General features: G+C 35.5%; 1 pseudogene; it reads left to right on the plus strand.

Moving 5' to 3' along the window:
* The first annotated feature begins 2,121 nt into the window (after window positions 1-2,121).
* Window positions 2,122-21,985, plus strand: part of LOC141338195 (uncharacterized) — a 103,881-nt pseudogene continuing 84,017 nt past the window's right edge.

Here is a 21,985-nt window from a genome sequence, read left to right on the forward strand (position 1 = left end):
AACCTTCTAGGAACATAACTAGAACATTCCCTTTAGGTTAGGGGGACGTTCTGGGAATGTTCCGGGAATGAAAACTAACCTGGCTAAAGAAAACTTTCCTGGCTTACCAATAGGAAACGTTCTATTTATGTTTCCTAGAAGGTTCCCTGATGGTTCCCACAACGTTCTAAGAACGTTCCCCTAACCTAAAGGGAACGTTCTAGTTACGTAAAGAAAACTTTCCTGGCTAACCAATAGGGAACGTTCTTGGGAACTTTCTGGGAACCAAAAACTAACGTTCCCAGAACGTTCTGGGAACCAAAAATTGTTAGCTGGGTAACTACTTAATTGTAAAAAAGATTACTACAATTATTATTTAAACAGTAAATTATTATTATTTATTGATTTTAATAGTAAACTTCTGTTTGTTTATGATTATGAGAAAAATTAAAACAAGAATTTCTATAAAAATAAAAAATAAAAAAGCAAAAGATTGTAGAGCCCTAATTGATCAAAATGTTAAAATAGAGAGTTTTTGAGTTATATTTTCACTGAAATAAAATGTTTTTGTTATTTCACAAAGTAGGGTAAAGTACCGGGGAAAAAAGTAACCCCAAAGCTGGAAACCTAGGAGAAACACTGTAGTTAAACAGACTTCAATAGACTTAGTTAATAGACTTATATATTAAATGTATAAAATATATACAAATTACACAGATAGTTCATATTCAGATAGGCTATTTTGATTTATATTTGGTATTCAATTATTTGTACATCGTTTGTGTTTGTTGTAGTCGTTTGTAGTCCGTGTGCCGCTGATTCGAATCACTGAATCATTTCACAAATTATTTGATTCAAATGATTCGGATTCTCAGTTTCTCTCATCACTTCTTATCATCACACGATTGATTCATGATATAGAGAGCGAAATGAGACGCACATTCTCTGTTACTAAAGGCTAACGCTTTAAGTAACACTGAATAAACATAACATTTATTTTACATAGCTTGTGAAAACGCTTTATTGATGCAACAATGTCCATTGGTTTAAAAACTTTAAAACCACAAACCTTTCTTCCGGCGACTCACAACAGATGAGGAGCTCAGCGCAGTTTTATGACGTCACATCACCAGACCAAAATAAAAGTCCCATTGGTGCTCTGCTCTCTAGAATCACAAATACACATAATAGAAATGTTGTATGTTAGAATAGAATTTCGTACCCATATGATGATGTTTTTCTGAAGTTATTAACATCGTTAATCTATTAATATTATTCTCTATTTTATGTACATTTATAACAGTGTTTTATGTTGATATACCTTGCCATTAAATTCACATAAACTAGTCAATGCTGCTGTGTAACTGTAACAAAGAGGGTGTGATGGCAAATTTGATCTATCACTCTTTTGACTATTGTAATCAATCTCAAAATTTTGTTTGTTTGTTTGTGTATTCATTTATTTATTCCTCTTTTGGATAGTTACTGAAACACTGTCAGGCATATGAGGACACAAAAATATATTTGTGTCAGTTTCTATTTACCACTAGAGAAATTTATTTATTAATGAAATATGACTTACATTTCCCCAGAGTATTATTACTTTTTTTTTTTTAATTGGTATATAATCCGTGCTAAAATATGATTATAATATTATTAAGTTACATATTAAGATTTCAGTTTTGGAAATGTATTTACAAACAAAAGTCATTAATAGCAGATCCACACTGAAAATGAACAAATCTTCTGTAAGGATTGGATGGAAATAATAATATGGTCTGTATTTGATCTTTTTTTTTAATTTCAGTGGTAATGTTCTTTTATGTAAGCAATTTTGTTTTTAAATAAAAAAAAATTGCAGCGTAAAGGAAAATGGTTAATTGATTATTACCTTTTTTTAGTTTCCTTAATTGGCAAAATTTGCAAACATATTCAGTTGTTACTCATCTTCCCTTATTAACAGTGAACAGTTCAGTTAATAAATACAAGATACAATACCTGCTTTACTAGAAACTCAATCTCTAGAAGTGCATTAATTAAAAAGCATAATAATGTCATATTAGAGTTATGATTTTAGTGAAGTTACAAGTTTTGAAACCAAAATACCTGCAATATCCAGTTAGACCCGTAGTAAACTCAGAAATGAAGATCAGGAGACTCTTGATAGAGCTGGTACTGTGTCGCTGCAGTCATCCAGACTGACTAAAACACTCAATCACTGGAGTTTTAGACAGATTTCAGGATCGTCATTAGAAGATAAAATATGCAAAGGATGTCAGCAGTTACAGGAATTTGCCCAGATTTTCAGCGACTCTAATAAAGCTTTCACACACTCCTAAAGCTAAATATATTCATTTTAAAATGTAAATGCCATTTATCGTTCTGATCCAGACAATGGAAACAGTGACAGGAAAACCAAATAAAGACAAACAAGGACAAGGAGCACATTGTAAAAAAAAAAAAAAAAAAAAAAAAAACACACACAAGGACAGTCCATTCGCCTTATTCACCTGGCGGCCATTATGAAAACTCGAACGCCGTTGAGGGGTACACAAACCCGGAAGTATGACTGATGCGCATACGATCTTCAGAGATTCAGCTGCAATGGAAACTCCTGTCTGCCCGAATTAACGATACAAAACGTGGAGCAGTGGGCCAGTACCGACTGCAACATCCCCCGGGCAGTATTAATTAAGGGATACAGTAACTGGATCGAAGGTTTTATCCACGATATTGAAGGCATGAATGGACGCTAATTTACCTGTTTCTGCTAAGTTAGCTTGTAACGACATGGAGAGTATGATATAGCGACCTTGGGTGTCCTGAATGGCGCTTTAAAAATAAAAAGTATTATTATTATTATAATCAGATAATACTTGGGTGTGTGAAGATTTTAATATACTTAATTGTTTTTATCTTGTAAAGCACTTTGTGCTACTTTTGTATGAAAAGTGCTGTATAAATAAAGTTTGATTTAAGTTTAGCTGTGATATGGAGTTGTTGACTCTTTGTACTATGTTAGATTTTATTTAACACTTAACATGTATTTAATCGACAGTTAATAGGAGCCCATCACGCATATTTGTGAGGGCTAGGTGTTTTCCCTCGGTGCGGAAAAATGAGGCACCGTACAACATACAGCTGTCATAGTGCTAAGTGGACAAACTGCTCAGTTCGCAGAGCAGTGCCACAGTTAAACCAGCTTGCTAAATGTTCATTATGAGTTTATATCAACAATGCACCTTTCCCTGTCTAATTGAAAATAACATGTTGATTTTATCTCATTAACATGTTATCTGTAGTTGATGTAATATCACATAAGCTTCATTGATATCTACTCAAATATTATCTTGTTTCAAATTAGCAAAGCCAGACAGGGCTAGGTGCATGTTGCTATTGCTTGTTGACAACGATAGTGTAATGAATCGCGTTGTGAGAACTACCGGAAGTGGTTAGTGTACCCCTCAGGCTCGATGGAACGTTCGAGGTGAATAAGGCGAATAGGTGTGACAATCATTACTGCAAAAGACACAATTATATTGGTTGAAATAAAATTATTGCTTAGGAAATTTAGCTGAGATGTTCAGTTGTAAATGACTATCTTTTGCTTTAGGTGTGTGTGAATACAAATGTAAAATGACACTGTCATATTTTATCTGTGATGCACTTGATACTTCTGCCTCATTTCTTTAATTGTTGTGATTGTTAATGCTAATGAAGACCTGAGTTGTGTGTGAATGTGTCTTTCCCTGATCTCTGTGATCATGAGTGCTATAGTTAGAGTATAGTATAGATCTGCTCACATCCCTTGAATACTGTGTTTAAGATCATGATCTGAGAGCTTTGTCTTCATCTGTAAGAACAGCCTCCTGAAACCTGAATAAAACTCCAGTGATTGAGTGTTTTAGTCAGTCTGGATGACCGCAGCGACACACAGGACCAGCTCAAACAAGAGTCTCCTGATCTTCATTTTCCTGCAGGTGTATTAAAGGTATTTTGTTTTCAAAACATTTAACTTCACTAAAATCATAACACTAATACAAACGACAACAACAAACACAAACGAGTGAAACACAAACGAGTGAATCACAACCGAGAATGATTTCATGAAAGTGTAATATAATAGATATGATAAATAATCGAATACCAAACGTAAATAAAAAAAATAGCCTACCAAAATTTGAACCTTGTGTAATTTGTATATATTTTGTCTCTGACTGTCTTACTAGTGCACTGACTTGCTTTGATTTTTCTTTCTATTAATTTTTCTCATCTGAAACAGGACAAAGTGTACAAACACAGAAAAACTCCTGGAGAATCAACAGAGATCCATGTGACACACTATTATAAAGATGGTGTTTATTAAAGAGTGAAGACATGAAGATTGAAGAAACATTCAGAGTCAAACATGAAGAAACTGAGGAACAAACAAAGATGGAGTTTATTAAAGAGGAGAGTGAAGAAACATTTAGAGTCAAACATGAAGATACTGATGAACAAACAGGTTGGTTTTAATTGGTTTTGGTTGGTTGGCTTTTTACTTTTTTTTCTGTAAAATTAAATCTGATATTTGATTTCTAGGCTAGCACTTTGGTAAATATGCAAAAGTCTCTAAGAAAATAATAAATTTTGCACAAAGCAAACCTTGAAATGTGAGTAATCGTATTTGGCGACTGCATGCTGTCTACAAACAGTACTGTAAATATAAAGAAAGTCTGACAATAAAAAAAACAAAAGCACAAACAAGTTTAGTTGTAATTATGTGAGGTGTAAGATTGTAATTTATTAATTGTACACTTCTGTTTCTTGTATATATAAAAATATAAAAAAGGAGGGAAAATAGGAAAAAGGGAAAGAAGGAACAAAATATATAAAATAGATAAAGAGAAGAAATTACAAAAATAATTAAAATAATAGCAGTATAATAAAGTAAATAAATAAATAAACAAATAAATAAATAGATGACCACAAATTACATTAGGCTACCATAATTTAGCAGTGAAACCTGACTGGATCCACACCAGCAGCGTCCGTATGATTGAATGCCCACAGAGTGCTGCTTTAGCAAATCATGCTGTTTATTGTGTCTTTAAAATAGATTTGTAGCACTTAATAATAGCATGAAGATCAAATGTTGACAGACTGTACATAGAGATCGATTTAAGAAACTCTTTGATACAGAAACATGCTTTGAGTTTTAAAATATGAGCAAGAATCCTATTTTCTCTGAATATCCAAATTATTTCAAATGTTGATTTTCTAAGTTAAACAAAAAGGTAATATTAAGTGAAGATTTTACATTTTAAATGTATCCTTTATTTTAAACACAACATTGTCAGATTTTACAACAAAGAAATAATAGATTCAACAAAATCCACAACAGAACTGGTGTGTCTCCAAGAGCTTTCAAATTTTCAATGTTATTTTCATTTTGTCTGCATGTAATGCCTGATAAAGCTACCAGTCTCGGATGGAGCATTGTTCTCTTGATCTGAGAGCTAAGGTCTCTTCTCTGTGAGCTCTGTGTGCAGTCATATCAGGTTCTTAGGCTTTTTTTCCCCTCCCTGTTCGGCTGCTCCTGTCTTTGAGCTTCACTCTAGAGCAGGGGGGACGTACTACGGTCCTGGAGAGCCAGCGTCCTGCAGAATTAAGTTCCAACCCTAATTAAAACTCACCTGCCTGTAGCTTTTCTAGTATTATATTACGTTATAGTCCATTAAAATTTAGGCTGTTTTCTATTACTTCAGTTTTAATTTAGTGCCTTAAAGACTCATTTTAGATTTGTAGTGTTTTAATATATATCTTAAAACAACATCATTAAATCTTGGACACAAAACATTAAATACAGTTGTCTGTAGTCTATGATTTTTATTATTTTTTGTATTATTTGAGTTTCCTATTTAGTTTTATGTTTAAAGTGATAATTAAATTAAATAATTGTGTGGGAGAGTCTCAGTGGTAAGTAATATCAATGCATTCCATTTGGTCAGTTCTAGAGTGGTTCCCAACCATGTTCCTGGAGGCCCCCAACACTGCACATTTTGCATCTCTCCTTTGTCTGACCATTTGTCACCCATTTTAGGTCTTAGTGCAGGGGTGCCCAACCCTGTTCCTAAAGATTTACCATCCTTCAAAGTTTAGCTCTGACCCAGATCAAACACACCTGAACCAGTTAATTAATCACTTAATTAGAGAAACATGAAAAACATGCAGTGTTGGGGGGGCTCCAGGAACGTGTTTGGGATTTTTATGATTGGCTAACATCATTGCCCCACAATAAAACCTCAGAAAGAATTATTGTGTGATAAATTGTTCATCTGATGGTTGAGTGGGGAGTTTGTCCATTTTCCTTGCCTTTCTTGTATTTGTTGGATTTGATCCCATAGAAGACAAAAAATGGTACATCATAATTGAGATCAGTCTATATCTAGGTTTCCTAAACTATTATTAGATTGAATAAATTGTATAGCAGCCAGCTTAAACTCTATAGGACACCAGCCTACTATGATCAGGTTTGGACACCATGATATAAGATCTAGCATACATGCATTACATACAGTATCTACATGTTTTGGTGTTACCTGCTTTGTGGCATTAACTTTTGTTTCTTTGTTTTCCCACCTTAGGCCCAACAGCACTGAAAGAGGAGAGAGAAGTACTGAATGAAACTGAAGAGAAAGATCAGTTTGAGAATCTTCATGATTTCATAACTGGAGAAAAATCATTTTGTTCCTTACAGTCAGAAAATACTTCTACACAAAAAAGACCTCAAAAGACAAGAACTAGGAGTTTTTTCACTTGCTTACAGTGTGGAGCGAGTTTCAATGAACAAGGAGAATTTAAAGTCCACAAGAAAATTCACACCGGAGAGAAGCCTTTTATCTGCCAACAGTGTGGAAAGAGTTTCAGTACCAAAGGAAACCTTGAAAGTCACATGAGAATTCACACAGGAGATAAGTCTTTCAGGTGCCATCAGTGTGGAAAGAGTTTCACTCAAAAAGGAACCCTTAAAGACCACATGAGAGTTCACACTGGAGAGAAGCCTTTCATCTGCCAACAGTGTGGAAAGAGTTTCAGTCACAAAGGAAACTTTAAAGTCCACATAAAAATTCACACCGGAGAGAGGCGTTTCACCTGCCAACAGTGTGGAAAGGGATTCATTCAAAAAGGAAACCTTGAACTCCACATGAAAATTCACACAGGAGAGAAGTCTTTAACGTGCCAATAGTGTGGAAAGAGTTTCAGTGAAAATAGAAACCTTAAAAGGCACACGAGAGTTCACACAGGAGAGAAGTGTTTCATCTGCAAACGGTGTGGAAGAAGTTTCAGTAATCCTGGAAACCTTAGAGTCCACCTGAGAGTTCACCCTGGGGAGAGGCCTTACGTCTGCAAACAGTGTGGAAAGTGTTTCCGCATAAAATTACAATTTACAAACTACATGAAAGTTCACATTGTAAAGAAACCCTTCACCTGCCATCTGTGTGGGAAAAGTTTCAATCAAAAACAAACCCTTTATGCCCACAGGCGAATTAACACTTTGGAGAACCTTTTTACCTGCCAACAGTGTGGGAAGTTTCACTAGTAAAAGATGCCTTAACATTCACATGAGAGTTCACACTGGAGAGAAGCCTTACACATGCCAACAGTGTGGAAAGAGTTTCACTCATAAAGGAAATCTTAACAGGCACATGAAAATTCACAATAGAGAGAAGTCTGACAGATCCCCTCAGTGTGGAAAGAGTTTCAACCAAAATGTATAAAACGGACAGTTTTGGTCCTTGATTCTGATTGGTTGAGCCACATCTGATTCTGTCGTAAATTACTCTTCAAACCGACATTCTTTGTTACCTTTTTTTTGCCCGGAAAAAACAATGTAGGATCCGGACCAATCAGACACACAGTTCATTAGATTTACCAAATAATCAATTTTTCATTAGATTAACAAATGATCACAGTCCCCCTTCACCCAATCCACAACACTGGCTGCCATGATGTCTACAAATGGTCTTACTATGGCATCCAGGACTCCTCTGCCAGACCATATATACTTTATGACTCAAAACTATGTGGAGAAAATTTTCCCCAACTAATACTCTAAAAAAAGGCCACATACTGCCATAGGAACTGACGACTTTCATTAATTCTTAGAAAAACCTTTCTATGAACGAACACACATCCTCGGATCATTGTATATTATTACTGTTCATTTATTTTGTCTTTTGTACTGTGAAATGTTTTTATGCGTGTGTTATGATAGATCACTATGGACTGTAACCACACATATAAGTTGTTTGGTCTCATTGAATTTGTATTTTGATGATCTAGATGAAGATGGTTTATGTTATCTTTTGATACCTATGCAACATATTAGTGTTTTATGAATCTTTAGTAGTTTTTGCATGAACAACTAATCCCAGTACATATGCAGATACCATGCTTACAGAAGATGGCTGCGTCCGAAATCGCCTACTTCTCTACTAAATAGTGGGGAAAAGCAGTAGGCGAGCGAATAAGTATGTCCGAATCCTTAGTATTTATAAAAGAGTAGGCGAGAATTAGTAGGCGAATGCACTAATTCCAGCGAGATTCTGGCGTACGTCTACTTAAAGTGCGTCCGAATATGCCTACTTACCTACTATATAGTAGGAAAAAAGAGTATGTGAAGAAAGAAGTACGGTCGAAACCTCAGTATTCATAAAAGAGTAGGCGAGAAATCCCCGGATGTCCTACTGCTTCAGCCCAGATTCTGAAGTGTTTTTCAATGGATACTTTTCAATCCCAGGAGTCCACAGGAGGCCAAAACGTCATCATCGAACGTGATTGAGAACCGCAACGAGGGTGTTTACAAATGTGAGTATTACAACCAAAACACGGTTCCCTGTCTTAAAAATCATATTTGTTGAGCTACTTTATAGTAAACTGTTGATTTGCATAAGGTGCCAAGGTGTTATACAGTATAATATATTTGTGATTTCGCTGTTAAAACATGACGTATAGAGAACATTAAGCTCCAGGAAATACATGCACGTCTTCAAAAGCGAATTTACATAAAACATACATTTTAAAGACATTAATGTCTACTTAACAAATGACAGGAAAATGTTCTAGAGCACATCACAACACGAAACATCTGAGTGAGTGATGGACGTTATGTGAGAATTCACTGTCACTGCTTTACATTAATGTAAGTAATGTAAATAAACACATGTACATATAGTAGGCCTAACTGAACTTCCAACTCATTTCAAACAGAGCAATAACAGAACTTTTCTGATTCTTGATTTATTTGCCTTTGTTGCAGATCTTTTGTGGTGGAGCAGGACCTGAAAGGAAAGGTGACTTCAGCATTTTTGGGGAAAAGTAAAATCCGAAACTTAATATAAAGATTGATCATTTTGTAACTTCTTATACAGAGATCTGATGACATTGTGCTGTTAAAATGACAGCTTTTGCATTATATTTGTGCATCTTTGTATGATCTGAAATGTCTGTAGACTGGTGTGTGCAGTGACAAAGGAGAAATCCACAGCAGCATCCTGGAAATGAGACCCTCCATCACTCCACCTGCCCTTTGCCTCATCTGGACCAGATGTTGCAGTGGTCTCTTCATCCTCAGTAGAAAAAGACTTAAAGACCAAATGTTTAAATAAAGCTTTGTTCCATGTGTATTTATTTATGTTCATGGTTACTTTTATTATTTTACTAATTTATTCATGTTTACTGTTGTTGTCAGTAAATAAAATATAACATTTTCATAAGCGTATGCATTTATTCATTACTTCATTGAAAAAAACAACAACATTATGCTTGTTTAACTAAAAATATCATTAATTATTAGTCAGCATTTATCATTATTATTGTTGGTACGTGTTGGAGTGGGCTAGCAATGCAGTCTAAAGTTATTTTAATTTCTAAGTAGTAATACTTATGGCGCTTTTCCACTACACAGTACCAGCTCGCCTCGGCTCGGCTCGACTCGACTCGGCTCTGTTTGGTTTTCCACTGTGTAAAAGTTGTACCTGTACCTCTACAATAGTACCTGGTTTGTCATAGCGACGCTGCAGGAAACTGCCGTGACGCGACACACACCCGCTGTCTGCACCTCCTCGTTTGACCACGGCGTATTCTTCCGAGTTGCCATAATATGTAATGGATTGGATATGTCACGCAATCTCTGGCCAAACTTTTTAAAAATAGCGGGGTTATTCTGGGTACTATTGCTGGCGCGTGCAATGATGACGCAGTGAATAGTGACAATTCTCTCTGACCAATCAGCAGTCTGCTGTGTTTTCACGTCACATTTAGTATCGTCTCAGCTCGCCTCAGCTCGCTTGGAACCTCGCCGGAGGTGGTACGAAAAAAAGTACCTGGAAGCCGGTACAGGTACAACTTTTACACAGTGGAAAACCAAACAGCCGAGTCGAGTCGAGCTGAGGCGAGCTGGTACTGTGCAGTGGAAAAGCGCCATTACATTTTCCGAATGTAAAATCAACAGTCTTCTCCAAAGGTAAGATCTTTGAGCAACTGATCGTCGTCTCCTTTGTGCAGATGTTGCAAACATGGAGGAAAGCGTACTAGGTAGGGTTGCTGTTTTACTGATGCCATGAGGTGTCGCTGTCGCTCTAAGTTTTGTATTATTATTAATGCAGAATTAATAATTCCATACAAACTCAGGGAAAGACTTAAGTATCTTTAACAAAGAACAATCATGACAGAAAACATAACTATAATAGGTTTGCGTACAAAGTACAAGATTAGATGCAGAAAAAATTATTAAATATATTTGAATATTCATAAAATTGCAATGAATTAAAAATTTAATTTGTTGATTTTGTTATTTATTTATTATTTTAAGTTTCAGGGATGAAAGGAGAGAGAAATTCAGCAAGAAAAAGGAAAACAAATCAGATCTAAGCTAGTTTAGCACAATTTTGTCCATTAACATATTCAAGACAACAAATTTGGGGGTTTTAGTCATTTTAGTATTGTTAAAAATATAAAAACTTCAATCAATCCAAAATAAGCAAATTTCATCAACATCAAAATGTTTACAGATAGATGAATTAAATCCGTCGCTCATATCATTTTATGTTGCGCTTGTTATAACGTCATAGGTCACATGACAACGCCAACATGGCGGAACACATCCATACTCAACGAGATTTGGCTGTTGAGTAGGTACCCAGATAGCACACATACGTTGGGCCGACGTCGTCCCGACTTACAAAATTCCATCGGCGCGATGTCGCTCCGAGATCGTTTGCTAATCGGCAAGACGTCGCCGCGATGTCGGCATTTAATCGCAAATGCTGTCCGGCCGACATTCGGCCGATGCAGCTTTAAATCCCGGCTGCTCGGCGTGGGCGCGGTTCACCGGCGTTTCGCTCATTCCTATTCTAACGTACCACCCGCGGCAGGAGCCGCTGGTTTATAATAAAACAATACACACGACACCACTCTCAATAATGGTTGCTTGTTTATTAACATTTTCAAGGTAGACATTAAACATACAAATACATTTACATTTATCAGATATATTTGTATCAAAAGTGACATACAAATGAGAATCATTCACTCTTTCAAAGATTAACCACAGCATTTGCAGTAAAACCATAGTAAAAACTAAATCAATATTTTTACTACAATAACCGTTTAACAATGACTGTTGCATTAAAACCACAGTAAGTACAAAACTAACCATTACTACAGTATTTGCAGTAAAACCATAGCAACCACATTTATTATGATTTTAAAAAACTATGGTTACTACAGTCATGCTTACCACAGTTTTACTTTAGTATTACTACAATTCAACTATAGTAGAACCATGGCATCAAAACCTTATGAACTTAAAAAAAAAAAAAAAAAAAAATAAATTGTTTACTATACTTATAGTTGCTACAGTTTTGCTACTGAAAAACCATGGTTAACTGCTCTATAATTATATACACATTTCATAATACTTATCATTTCAAAGTAGGTTTACAGAAAATCAATTTTTCCAAGGTTACAATGTAAAAAAAAAAAAAAAAACTTTAATCAGCCAGGTGATTGAGACTTACTGGGAAAGATCTTTTAGCAACAAAGAAATGTCCATATGACAGCAGCTCAAAGATAAAGGTAATTATCTATTTTTATTGCCACATCAGAATCGAATCTATCTTCATGGCAAAAACCGATGTACAATATTACAACAAAATAAAAACCGAGCAAACAAGCAGTTAAAATGTTTTAAGTTATATGATACATATTTTAAAATCTTTTCTAATAAAACCTTACTAAAGTATCTAGTGAAGTGTTCAGTTAAACACAATCCTTTAACATTATTAAAGGGTAAGTTCAACAATTTTTAATCCACTTTGTATGTTACAAAGTTGTTAATATATATAAAAGTTGTTTATTCTTTCTCAGAGATACCCTGTTTATGTGTCAGCAAAACTCTACTGCATGACGCAAAACACAGTATTTTGTCATTTTGTTGATGCAAAAAGTGTTTTTGTCAAAACTCATCATTTCATTATGAGTCATCCTGCAGAGTGTTGCTTACAGTATAAGTAAAAAGGGATTTATAGGTACACATAACTCATTTACAGATATTAGAAACACTGCAATAATACAAAGCGGGTTGAAAATTGATACCCTTAAAGGCAATATAAGGATAATATTTCACAGCTTTGTATGTCCATGTACAGCTGGCATCATCTGAAGACTTGAGTGTTGCGGTCTTCTGAAGTCTTCACAAGTAAGGCTGGATTCGATCTTGAACTGGCGCAACCTCTGGTAACCTTGGGATGGGCATCCAGAGAAAGAAACAGGAAAGCAAAAGGAGAAAGATTAGCATAGCAGCTTTTCATATTATTTCAGACCAAAGATGATTTATTTAAATTACATATAACTGTAGTGCAATGTTATGTGAATGCTTAGCTAAAAATGTGTATTTTAAATTAATTTAAACAAAAAGATTGTACCTGACCCATGGACATTATCAGAAAGACTGTTTTAAAGTTAAAGAATTAAATACAAAAATGTTGCAACTTATACTTTAAGCAAAGGTAAAAATATTATTTGCCCTCAGTATTCAGGGGACAGACACGGAATGGACTACATATGCCACAGTATCATTTTAAGGGTTAGTTCACCCAAAAATGAGAATTCTGTCATTAATTCCTCACTCTCATGTCATTCTAAAACTGTTAGACCTTTGTTCATCTTCAAATCACAAATTAGGATGTTTTGGATGAAATATGAAAGCTTTCTGACCCTGCATAGACAGCAAGGGCCCTACCACGGTCAAGACACAGAAGGGTAGTAAAAGCATTATTAAAATAGTCCATGTGACATCAGCGATTCAACCTTCATTTTATGATGCTACGAGAATACAAATTTAGTTTCTTTTGTGCACAAAATTACTCTCAGAGTTTCATAAAATTACAGTTAAACCACAGATGTCACATGGACAATTTCAACAATGTCATTACTACCCTTCTCTGTCTTGACTGTGGTGGTTACCCTCACTGTCTATGCAGGGTCAGAAAGCTCTTGGATTTTATCAAAAATATCTTAAATTGTGTTCAGAAGATGAAAGGAGGTCTTACGGGTGGAACAACATGAGCATGAGTAATTAATGACAGAATTTTCATTTTTAGGTGAACTAGCCCTATAAGTGGGAGGGACATCATAACTGTAATGTGCACTTCCTTTCAAAAGTTTGTCTTTGAAATAAGACGCTTCTGCTCACCAAGGCTGCATTTATTTTTTTTTTTTTTTTTTTACTTTATTTATTAGATTTTTTCCTTATATTCAAAACTTACAAAACATACACAAACACATATTCACACATACCATTGTCCATCAAACAATGTTCACAATAACATACACATACAAAAAAAAAAAAAAACATTTAACCTTCAATCAGTTTCACTGTTTTTTCCTCAAAAGCATGCAACTATTCGAAATTATCTTATAGCCTGCATATTTTAAAATCTACCAGAATGGATTTCTATTGCAGGTTCAGTAATATGAGTCATTATGGGTTAGTTATAATAATTCAAAACAGATAATACATATTATGACAAAAGAAATAACTGAACAAGTACAATAATATAATTTTATTTATTTATTTTGGGGGGGGGGGGGTGATTAGATTCCTTAAATCTAATCTTCTTCTTAGTTTAAATGTTTATTTGTTTCAGATGGTCAATTTATCCATTTCCAATAGCATTTGTATCATTAAAATAATCTATAAACGCTTGCCAAATTTTATAGAATTTTTCTTCTTTCTTTTTGAGGGTCCATCTAATTTTCTCCAGCTCCAAATGTTTCATTACATCCCTCATTAGATTAATATATGAAGGGGCAGCTTTTTGTTTCCAGTTTAATAGTATTAACCTTCGTGCTAGTAGACAGATAAATGAAACCATATTTCGTTCAGCACTGTTTTTAGCTATCTCAGATTCTACAATACCTAGAACCGCCATCAGTGGATCTAGTTCAATGGGTCTTTGGAATATCCTTGAAAATGTCAGAAAGATATCTTTCCAGTAAACTGATAATTTTGAACAGCTCCAAAACATATGAGCCAATGATGCTGGTACAAGTCCACAACGATCACATGAAGGATCTACCTCCGGAAATATCTTATTGAGTTTTTGCTTAGACCAGTGTAACCGATGTATTACTTTGAATTGTATAAGGCCATGCCTTGCACATACCGATGACCTATGAATCTGTTTGAGGGCTGTTTCCCATTGTTCCTCTGTAATTTCTACACCTAAATCTTCCTCCCAGGAGGATTTTAAGTGCTCTAGAGTTGATGTGCTTGTCAACTGAAAGAGCATTTCATATATGTATGAAATGCCTCCTTTCTTATGAGGATCATGTAAGATGATCATTTCCATTACTGATTGATTTGGAGAGTTGGGATATACTGGATTATTTTGTTTAACAAAGTTACGTACCTGTAAATATTTAAAAAAATGAGACTGAGGTATGTTGTATTTGTTTTGTAGTTGCTCAAAAGATGGGAAAATTTTATCAATAAATAGATCTATAAAACTATGAATTCCTTTTCCAAACCAGTCATCAAATATTGTATTTTTAAATGAGGGAGCAAACCATTGATTCTTTATGAGGGGGCTTTGGAGAGAACCAGCTTGCCAGCCAAAAATTTTTCGGACCTGGGACCAAATCTTGAGTGTATGCGAAACTACTGGATTGTCTAGCAGCCCAGGACGTATAGTAGGCAGAGGTGAAAACAGTAAAGCTGAAAGTGAGGAAGGATAACAGTTAGCCCCTTCTATGCTCACCCATAATTGGGCCTGTTTTTGTAACCAGTAGGCCATCATCCTAATATTACTCGCCCAGTAATAGACCTGAAAGTTTGGTAGTCCCATTCCGCCTTTTGATTTGGGTCTCTGCAAAAAAGTCTTCCTTATTCTGGGTATCTTTCTATTCCAAATAAACTCTGAAATAATTTTATCAAGATTGTGAAAAAAACTTTTCTTTATATATATTGGTATACATTGAAATAAAAATAAAAATTTTGGAAGGATGGTCATTTTTATTATATTAATTTTACCTGCTAATGAAATCGCAATATGAGACCATCTCTGTAGATCCTGTGTTATCTGGTCCAGTAATTTAAGAAAATTCTCTTTATACAGATCTACAAATGTCTTAGTAACGTTTATCCCTAAGTATTTAAACTGGGTTGAAGTTTTAAAGGGTAGGGTTTCAAAAGGTTGCCGATCAGCTAAATTATTAATTGGAAATAGTATACTTTTCTCCATATTAAGTTTATACCCCGATATTTGTCCAAATATTTTTAAAGCAGATACTATCTCAGGAACAGATTTACATGGGTTGGATATATATAATAATAAATCATCCGCATATAATGATACTTTATGTTCCCCTCCACCTCGAACAATCCCACTATAACCAGTCAAGTTTCGTAGAGAGATCGCCAAAGGTTCAATTGCTAGTGCAAAAAGCATTGGCGATAATGGGCAACCTTGTCTAGTAGAACGAGTCAACCTAAAGTAATCAGACCTGAGTTTATTGGTCTGTACTGATGACATTGGGGATGTATAAAGGAGCCGAATCCATGAAATAAATATAGTACCGAAACCAAACCTCGACAGGGTCGAGAAGAGATAATCCCACTCGACCCTGTCAAAGGCCTTCTCAGCATCTAACGAAATAAGTATTTCTGAATGAGATCTAGAATGAGAGGAATATATTATATCAAATAATCTACGGATGTTGTGAACCATTTGTCTGTTTCTAATAAAACCCGTCTGATCCTCATGAATTATAGTTGGTAGTACTTTATCTAACCTAATGGCCATAATTTTAGCTAATATTTTGCTGTCTACGTTTAATAGACTCACTGGTCTATATGATGCTGGATCAAGTGGGTCCTTTCCTTTCTTATGTATTAAAGAAATTGATGCTTGGTATAATGTGCCTGGAAGAAGACCCCTCTCTAACGATTCATTAAAAACCTCTAGAAGAAGAGGAGCAACATCTGTGAGGAAAGTTTTGTAAAACTCTGATGTATATCCATCTGGACCAGGTGCCTTTGAAGATTGTAGACTATGTATTGCAAAATTAACCTCTTCCAAAGTAATAGGTTCTTCTAATAAGTTTTTATCACTTTCATTAATGGAGGGAATATCTAAGTTATCAAAAAAGTTGTTGAAGAGTCTGGTTTCTTTTTTTGATTCAGTTGAATATAATTTTATATAAAATTGCTCAAATTCTTTATTAATTTCTAATTGATCTTTTGTAATACAACCAGAGCTAGTACGAATTTCCGTTATTAATTTTGATGTTTCTGATACCCTTATCTGATGTGCCAGATATTTTCCTATTTTATCCCCACTTTCATAGTACTTATATCTAGAGAAATTTATTAAATTAACAGTCTCGGCTGATGATAAAACATTAAATTCCGTTTGCAATGTTATCCTTTTTGTTAAAAGTTCAGTTGTAGGAGATATTGCGTATTGATGATCTATTCCTGAAATTTGTTTTGCTAATTTTTGTCTTTCCTCTTTCTGAGTTTTAGTCTGATGTGCCTGAAGAGAGATAATTTGTCCACGTAAAAAGGCTTTCAGAGCCTCCCATAGCATGCCTTTAGAGACTTCTGGAGTTTTGTTAGTTTGCATATAAAAATCTATTTGGGATTTTATATATTTAACATGCGTTTCCTTAGTTAGTAAACTGTTATCCATTCGCCAGGTTCTGGAAGTATGTCTATTTGGGAAGATCAGTTGTAATTTTAATGGGGCATGATCCGATAAAACAATGGCTTCATAATCAATGTCTTTTACTGCTGAAAATAACTTAGAGTCCAAGAAAAAATAATCAATCCTAGAATAAGAATTATGTGGTTGCGAAAAGAAAGAATATTTTTTCTGAGTTGGGTTTAAATATCTCCAAATATCTATTATATTCTCCGATTGTAAAAAGTTCTGGATTAGTCTGGCAGACTTTGATACAGGCTGCTGTTTACATGATGATCTGTCTAATACTGGGTCCATCACCAAATTAAAATCTCCTGCTAAAATTAAGTTGTGGCTGTGTAGATTTGGTAAAATTGCTAATACTGAATTCACAAATTTCTCATCATCATAGTTGGGGGCATAGATGTTTGCCAGTGTTACAGGGGTATTGTAAAGTTTCCCTGTTACAATAATATATCTACCATTTGGGTCAGAAATTATATCAGTTGTAGTAAAAGGAATACCTTTTTTTATTATGATAGCCGTTCCACGTGACTTGCAATTAAATTTTGAATGAAACACATTGCCAACCCAGTTTTTATATAATTGTTTGTGCGCTTGATTTTTAAGATGTGTCTCTTGTAGAAAGGCCACATCCACCCCCAACTTCCTGAGATGAGCCAGTATATTACCTCTTTTCACAGCACCATTCAGACCTTTACAATTCCAAGTGACAAACTGCACATTAACCGCCTCAAGAGTTTTAAAGGACCTCGTCATACTTCTGATAATAGTCTATTTTGATAGAGGCTACAGTAATTGGATGAGTATCCCCACTTCCACATAACAGAGGGAGAAAAACAGATAGAAAAAGAAAACATCCACAAAAAACAAACAAAAAAAAAAAAAAACACAACAACATGTATACATATACTTTGTAGGAACTCCGAACTCTTCAACATTGACATTTACCCATCCCACCCCCTGCCACTTCCCAAACAAGCAGTAGGGGAATAACACATTCACCAAAAAAACCACTGCTGTTTTCTACAGCTTGAGGAGAGAAAGCAGAACCAAATGTAAACAAAATTCTCTCTGCTCCTCCATTAATATTTATCAATTTAAGACATCTGAACCTTAGTGAATTGAGTATTAACCTAAATCTACAGCAAATAACTATAAAAGAAATATAATAACCATCCTTCCGTTGATTTAACTAACTCCAAGACTCCTGCTTTATAAAAGTGTGTGAACTTAAGACCGTTCGTTTCTCGTTATGCAATGATGTATTACCTCACCTAATAACAAATAGAAACTTACCCTTGAGTCCATCAAACTAAAAGTATATATGTAACGTTATGTCAGTTATAAACATAAAGTGTCCGTTCGTGCTACTTGTATAAAAGTCAGCTCGTTTTAGTAATCTTCTGCTTGATGAATTCCTCAGCAGCTTGTGGGGAGTCAAAGGACTGTCTAGAGCCGTCAACCGTGATAGCGAGCCTGGCTGGGTAGAATAGGCTGTATGTGACGTTGGCCTCGCGAAGTTTCCTTTTCACCGGGTTGAAAGCCGCGCGCAATCTGGAGACCTCTGGACTCATGTCTGGAAAAATATGTACCTGGGTTCCCTTGTACACGAGTCTCCCTTTCGCCCTGCCAAGATTCAGTATCTTGAGTTTGTCCGCGTAATAATGTACGCGAACGAGTATGGCTCTGGGTCTCTCATCCCTCGTCGGCCTCGGAGCAAGAGTGCGATGCGCTCTGTCTATCATCACCGGGGAGGCAAAGTTTTCAGCACCAAGCACATCGGAAAAGAAATCTGTCAGGAATTTGATCATATTCCCACCTTCAGCTCCTTCTTTAATACCCACCAAGCGAAGGTTTTGCCTTCTGCTCCTGTTTTCCAGATCCAGGCATTTATCTTGCAATGTCTTACATTCTTTAGCGATCGCTTGTTGTGATTGTTCCAGTGCCGTTACTCTATCCATCGTTTCGCTGAGCGTGTTTCCAATTTCCTCAACATTACTGATTGTCTCCGCTTGTGCCGAGCGAAGACGTGCTAGCTCGCCGGCTAGCTCCTCGTGTATAGCACGAATGTCCGCTTTCGTTTCTTCGCGGAGAGAGGAAATGTTTGTTTTGATATCATTAAACGAAGTCGTCATCTCAGCTTTTAACTGTATCAGCACTGCTTCTCTGGATACCTGCAATTCCTCCCTTAATGTCTGTAGCGAGATTGTACTCTCCGGTGTGATTTCTTTAGCCGCCATGATTGGACTGCTGATTGTGAAGGGACTTAGCGTTTTTTGAATTTGTTGCGTTTTTCCCTTCCGCGAGCTCTTCTTCATAGCAGAAGTTTTATTGTTGGAGTTCTTATGTTACCTTTGGTCTTTGTTTTATTAACGTTTGAGGGCTCAGATGACTATATTAATATAATATTTCGGCAGAGCTCGGCACTTCCAACCTACTCCATCGAGTCGAAACCGGAACTCTCCAAGGCTGCATTTATTTGATCAAAAATGAAGAAAAAACAATAATATTGTAAAATATTATTACAATTTAACAGATGTTTGTGAATATATTGTGAACTTAATTTCTTTTTATCAAAGCTGCATTTTCAGCATCTTTACTCCAGTCTTCAGTGTGACATGATCCTTCAGAAATCATTCTAATCTGGTGATTTGCTGCTCAAAAATATTTTTAATTTCTAATTATCAATGTCTTATCATTATCAATTATCAAAAGTTAAAGGAAACATTTATGTTTCAAACAAATGCTGTAAATAAAAAAAGAAACTTTTTTTATTCATCAAAATATCCTCCTGCATTAAGTCAAACACATGATTAATGATTTCTGAATGATCATGTGACCCTGAAGACTGGAGTAAAGATACTGAAAATGTAGCTTTGCATCAAATAAATAAATTAGTTCTCTAACTATATTAAAATAGAAAACAATCATTTTAAATTGTATTAATTTCACAATATTACTGTTTAACTGTATTATTTATCAAATACACACAGTTGTGTTGGGCAGAAGAGACTTTACCAAACCAAAACTTACGAAACAGTAGTGTATGTTTGATATTTTACTTACTAGATCATTGGTTTACAGCACTTTGGAGAAGAAGGTTCACTCTGAGTCTGCAGATGTGCCACAGGCCATCATCATGGAAGAATCTAGGAACAAAACATTTGTCACAGAGACTACAATATTTAGTATGCAGTTGGTGGTTTATTAGAAGGAAACAAGTTAAAGTACAGGTAAAATGCAAAAAATAAAAAATAAAATAAAATAAAAATACAATTAGATAACAGAATATGTTTTTAGTTTTAAGTAGAGTTACATTTGGCTGTGAAAAGCTTCAAAATTACTATAATAATTAAATATTTAATTTTGTAAAAGACATTAACAGACACATGGTTATATAGGATAAATATATTGTGAAAAATGCTTAAAGTTATTTTTATGAGCTTCTTTGGTTCACCTGTATTTCCTGCTTCTGTCAGCAGCTCTCTTAAAACATTTTGAAACCTTGGAGCTTCCCTTCTGTTGTGGAGGCTTTATTTCTGTCCCCCTGAAAGAACATATTTTGTCAGTATGCGTTTACCGTACAACAGGGGTCGGCAATTATGTTTGGCCTCGGGCCAGATTTTTTCCAAGCCATTACATGGCGGGCCACAAACAAAACAATGGCTAATTTATTGAACTAATAGGGGAGGATGAAAATGGTAGGCGCTCGTGAAATGACAGACGTACTGAGACATTCAAGCTGAATGATGTAGTAGGTTAAATTTGCTGACTGGGCATTGTACGCGCTATTAATTATCTGCATGTTTGTTAACCCTCTGAGCGGTACGGTCCCACATGGGATTCTAATTTCTGTGCCCCTCGGAGTAAGGTCCCACATATGGGATTTAGAACGTTCGGTGACGTCACGCAACTGACAAATTCAAACTGCGCTTTGGCGCGCTGGCTAGCGCTGAGCCAGGGACGGACGAGCTCTGCGCTTGTCATATAATCACAACTGCAGTGTTTTTAACCAAATAACGCTTATTTTAGGTTTCAGACATTTAAATGCACATAAGTACTAGTAAAACGAGACATTAGGAGTTTGTAAAATACACAAATATGTATATGGAAGCAGCAAACAGCAATGTATTCAAATATAATTTGCCGATGTGTTGTATTCATATCACATACACATAGTCTAAGTAACTAAAAGGTTCACTCTATTCCTCTTCCAGTTTACCAGCCACTTACTTTCATGTATTTCGGGAGAAACGGATGAATTTACGTGCTTTAAATCCGGCTGACAGGACTCTCTGAACTGCAGCGCGAACAAACATGGCCGCGCCCATCTGAGGTTACGTCTGCTCTGTCGTTTCAGGGGCCGAGCCCGGCAGCCCATGGTCGAGTGGATTCAGCCTATTTGCTCTGATTTGCTCCGATTTGCTTCCGACAGTGCAATGCATTATTATTGGTTCATATTTGTTGTGCCATCACAGTCATATAAAGGCCTTAATAACACGCACTCGTGCTACTCACATTTCTGTTATGCCGATATGTTTGATGTCTGGCCTGTTTGAAAGAAGTGTTTTAATTTTCACAAATGTTCGATGTCTGGCCTGTTTGAAAGAAGTGTTTTAATTTTCACAATAATATGACGCCTATGTCCGTTGTTTGAGTGACAACTTGTGTTTTGGAATTTCAGCACCAGACGCTCTCCGCTTTTTTTCTCTCCGTTTTTGCATATTGAGATAGATGACGAAAAGAAAAATAAA

Source organism: Garra rufa, chromosome 7, assembly GCF_049309525.1.
Source record: "Garra rufa chromosome 7, GarRuf1.0, whole genome shotgun sequence".
NCBI lineage: Eukaryota > Metazoa > Chordata > Actinopteri > Cypriniformes > Cyprinidae > Garra > Garra rufa.